Genomic DNA, 5000 nt, shown 5'->3' with positions numbered 1-5000 from the left:
GGCCATGCACCACCACCCACCGAATCAAGAAAGAGCTATCAATCTGTCAATCCTTCCGGTGTCCGGGCCTGGTGAGGTTTCCCGTGTTGAGTCAAATTAAGCCGCAGGCTCCACTCCTGGTGGTGCCCTTCCGTCAATTCCTTTAAGTTTCAGCTTTGCAACCATACTTCCCCCGGAACCCAAAAGCTTTGGTTTCCCGGAGGCTGCCCGCCGAGTCATCGGAGGAACTGCGGCGGATCGCTGGCTGGCATCGTTTATGGTTAGAACTAGGGCGGTATCTGATCGCCTTCGAACCTCTAACTTTCGTTCTTGATTAATGAAAACATACTTGGCAAATGCTTTCGCTTCTGTTCGTCTTGCGACGATCCAAGAATTTCACCTCTAACGTCGCAATACGAATGCCCCCGCCTGTCCCTATTAATCATTACCTCGGGTTCCGAAAACCAACAAAATAGAACCGAGGTCCTATTCCATTATTCCATGCACACAGTATTCAGGCGGGCTTGCCTGCTTTAAGCACTCTAATTTGTTCAAAGTAAACGTGCCGGCCCACCGAGACACTCAACAAAGAGCACCCTGGTAGGATTTAAACGGGGTCCGCCTCGGGACGCGAAAGCACCCCTTCGGCTCGCCCCACCGGCAGGACGTCCCACGATACATGCCAGTTAAACACCGACGGGCGGTGAACCAACAGCGTGGGACACAAATCCAACTACGAGCTTTTTAACCGCAACAACTTTAATATACGCTATTGGAGCTGGAATTACCGCGGCTGCTGGCACCAGACTTGCCCTCCAATAGATACTCGTTAAAGGATTTAAAGTGTACTCATTCCGATTACGGGGCCTCGGATGAGTCCCGTATCGTTACTTTTCGTCACTACCTCCCCGTGCCGGGAGTGGGTAATTTGCGCGCCTGCTGCCTTCCTTGGATGTGGTAGCCGTTTCTCAGGCTCCCTCTCCGGAATCGAACCCTGATTCCCCGTTACCCGTTACAACCATGGTAGGCGCAGAACCTACCATCGACAGTTGATAAGGCAGACATTTGAAAGATGCGTCGCCGGTACGAGGACCGTGCGATCAGCCCAAAGTTATTCAGAGTCACCAAGGCAAACGGACCAGACAAGCCAATCCGATTGGTTTTGATCTAATAAAAGCGTCCCTTCCATCTCTGGTCGGGACTCTGTTTGCATGTATTAGCTCTAGAATTACCACAGTTATCCAAGTAACGTGGGTACGATCTAAGGAACCATAACTGATTTAATGAGCCATTCGCGGTTTCACCTTAATGCGGCTTGTACTGAGACATGCATGGCTTAATCTTTGAGACAAGCATATGACTACTGGCAGGATCAACCAGGGAGCTGCGTCAACTAGAGCTGAGCAGCCGGCCGCCCGGGAGTGTGTCCCGGGGGCCCGCGCGAACACGCAAGCGTCCGCTCCATTATTCTGCAAACAGGAGGAGGCCGAGCTCCCCTGCACGATACACCTCGAAACCCTCTCAGGTCCCGGCGGCGCGCAGCGCCGTCCTAGGTACTTGGTCGGTTTCGAGAGAGGCGCAATCGCCCGGAGTTAGGCGAGTAGACGGTTTTAGTGCGAACACCCTTGCTCCCAACTGAGCTTGCCGCTGCCGACAGAGGCCCGGGAGCGTGCTGTCGTGGCATTGCCGGCGGGAGACAACACGCGCCACCTATGGTGACCGGCAGCTCCAACGCCAGCGCCACACAAGGGCAAAGCCCCACTTGGGTGCAGAAGCGAACTCTCCCAGCACAGCGCACGCGCCAACACGTCCGCACAACTGCGATACAAACCACCTGCGAGAACCGCTGGGGCGACCGAGCAGCAGACGGCGTCGCGGCGCCGAGTGCCAGGCGGCGGCGCATCCTCAACGCACACAGTCCTCAATCAGACCAGCACACTGCAGATGTCCACCGCGCTTCGCACCGGGCTCGGCTGAACCAACTTTGGCCGCCAGGCGCCGCGTGCAGGGTGCGCCGCAGCGTAGCTGCGCCGCCTGCCGGGCCCGTCGGCTGGCGCTCCTGCCACTCGGCGCCCCCCACCAGCCGGCTGTTGCGCGTGCGCCCACGCAGCGCGCGGCCAACACGCCGGGCGGCCCCCCTTCACCGGCCGGGAACAGTCCCACCAAGCCACCGCCGCGTATCGCTTCATACCCACATGGGCCTAGTCACGTGTGTGGATGTGGCGGGTACCGCTGAAACAACCGGTTAATAGCTGTACCGATCGTCGCCATCACAGATTCACCTCCAGCGTGAACAACCGCTCAACAACGGATTTCCAGTTCATTTGCGTATCTTGGGCAGTAAACGTAGATGTCCACCTACATTTGCGAATTCAACAATTCTTGCATGCCAGGATGTCATGTGTCACGACACGCTACATCAGACCACATACACACTGCGACATGTGCAGAAGAGAACACGTGGAAGGTGGCCCGCGCAAGTATGCGATGTCCCTTCCGCGATCCACTGTCAACCGGCATCTGCGGCATGTCCCAGATATGGAACGCGGTCCACCAGGGTAGCACTTTGTGTGAGGCAATACGACAAAGTCGGAATACACGCGTCACTACATCAGACGGCTCACGCTGACCTGACCTGACCTGACCTGACCTGACTCACCGCACCACCACCCCCAGCGACCCAGGGTGACATACAATGCGTTCGTACGTTCCTCCCACACGCCTCTACGGCGTACCACAGTGCAACCTAGCTGTTATTGGGAGACGAGACAAGTAGCATCGAGCACAACATATGGAAACTGAGATTCGACACCGTTGGGCACAGCCAGCGTACAGTCACACGTATCACACTACTTCACTCTGTACGTAACTACCGATGATCGGTACAGCGTGTGGGTTACGCGTACGACATCAGCGGACAATGGACACAGACCATACCACGACGTACACTGAGGGCGTCGACATCTGAATGCAACTGAACAGCTGCGAGGCTCATTTAACACTCACACGCCAGACCGACCAGCTTGAGAGGACAGAGACACAAAGAGGGGGACAGAGGGGGGGGGGGGGGGCGATATAGTCCTATTGCAGTACAATTGACAGTGGATAGCGGGAATATGTGGAAAGTAAGCAACACTCGCAAGACATCTACATGAGGATAACAACGACACCAGAGATTCCGAGCAGTGAACTATGTTAGGCAAAGGGACAACGTGGGTTAGGTTAAGGGACAACGTGGGTTAGGTTAAGGGACAACGTGGGTTAGGTTAAGGGACAACGTGGGTTAGGTTAAGGGACAACGTGGGTTAGGTTAAGGGACAACGTGGGTTAGGTTAAGGGACAACGTGGGTTAGGTTAAGGGACAACGTGGGTTAGGTTAAGGGACAACGTGGGTTAGGTTAAGGGACAACGTGGGTTAGGTTAAGGGACAACTTGAGTTAGGTTAAGGGACAACTTGAGTTAGGTTAAGGGACAACTTGAGTTAGGTTAAGGGACAACTTGAGTTAGGTTAAGGGACAACTTGAGTTAGGTTAAGGGACAACTTGAGTTAGGTTAAGGGACAACTTGAGTTAGGTTAAGGGACAACTTGAGTTAGGTTAAGGGACAACTTGAGTTAGGTTAAGGGACAACTTGAGTTAGGTTAAGGGACAACTTGAGTTAGGTTAAGGGACAACTTGAGTTAGGTTAAGGGACAACTTGAGTTAGGTTAAGGGACAACTTGAGTTAGGTTAAGGGACAACTTGAGTTAGGTTAAGGGACAACTTGAGTTAGGTTAAGGGACAACTTGAGTTAGGTTAAGGGACAACTTGAGTTAGGTTAAGGGACAACTTGAGTTAGGTTAAGGGACAAATTGAGTTAGGTTAAGCGATAATCTGGTACAGCCACAGTTAGGTTAAGCGATGATCTGGTACAGCCACAGTTAGGTTAAGCGATGATCTGGTACAGCCACAGTTAGGATAAGCGATAATCTGGTACAGCCACAGTTAGGTTAAGCGATAATCTGGTACAGCCACAGTTAGGTTAAGCGATAATCTGGTACAGCCACAGTTAGGTTAAGCGATAATCTGGTACAGCCACAGTTAGGTTAAGCGATAATCTGGTACAGCCACAGTTAGGTTAAGCGATAATCTGGTACAGCCACAGTTAGGTTAAGCGATAATCTGGTACAGCCACAGTTAGGTTAAGCGATAATCTGGTACAGCCACAGTTAGGTTAAGCGATAATCTGGTACAGCCACAGTTAGGTTAAGCAATAAAGTTGGTTAAATTTGGTATTGTGGGAAAGGGGGAAGAGAGAGAGAGGGGGGGGGGGGGTGGATAGTGGTGGCAGTACGCGGATGCCTGAGTCACCGTCAGATACGTCACGTCGGTTCGATGCTTGTAGCAAGAGGCTGGCGGGTCTGTGTCTCTCACTTCTGCAATTTTTCATGTGGTATAACACGAGGGCGGGGGGTGATATTTGGTGCCCCTCTGTGTAGGATGTGTGTTGGTTTATCTGAGCAATGGTAGTTGTCGGAGGAGTGGGGTATTGTGCTTTTATAGGTGGACCTACTGCTCTGGTTATCATAGTGTCGACGGTGCAATGTCGCAGAGAGGATGCACTCGACATTGTCGCATTCCAGATGTTTACGTATTGTGTGTCTCCGTTGCAGGCCGAGAGTGGTGCATGTTCGAGTGTCTGGCTGACGTGCGATTCACGTTGTGTGCCCAGTCTTACAGCACGTATAGGGACATTCGCATAAATCATCTATATGTGGCCTTGCATCATTTACTAAGCAGTGCCGTGAGACGACCGAACTATTAGGAAAGTACTGATGTACCGCATAATGTTTACCTTCCACCACACGGCGAGTATCGACTGTGCCCAGCGTTGCCACCGCAGGCAGCGGTCACCGTCACCATTGTGCGGCGGAACGGAACATCTATATCCTCAGAGGAGCACTCTTTGCCGCCGGGCGTCAGGTCTCGCGGCCTGCCGGCCAGCGCCCACGACGAACTTACTGCATGTATAGGGACAGCGGG

At 53.1% G+C, this 5000-nt stretch overlaps 1 non-coding gene across 1 annotated transcript in view; it reads right to left on the bottom strand.

Annotated features, from left to right (window-relative positions):
- The window catches only part of LOC126325681 (small subunit ribosomal RNA), a 1893-nt gene extending 531 nt beyond the window's left edge, over window positions 1-1362 (bottom strand). Inside the window, exon 1 of the ribosomal RNA XR_007560278.1 lies at window positions 1-1362. This exon is cut by the window's left edge and continues 531 nt beyond it. This is a non-coding gene — a ribosomal RNA (small subunit ribosomal RNA).
- Between the last annotated feature and the right edge of the window lie 3638 nt (window positions 1363-5000).

This window comes from Schistocerca gregaria, unplaced genomic scaffold, assembly GCF_023897955.1.
Source record: "Schistocerca gregaria isolate iqSchGreg1 unplaced genomic scaffold, iqSchGreg1.2 ptg000932l, whole genome shotgun sequence".
Lineage (NCBI taxonomy): Eukaryota > Metazoa > Arthropoda > Insecta > Orthoptera > Acrididae > Schistocerca > Schistocerca gregaria.
This window is presented reverse-complemented; position numbering and strand designations above follow the sequence as displayed.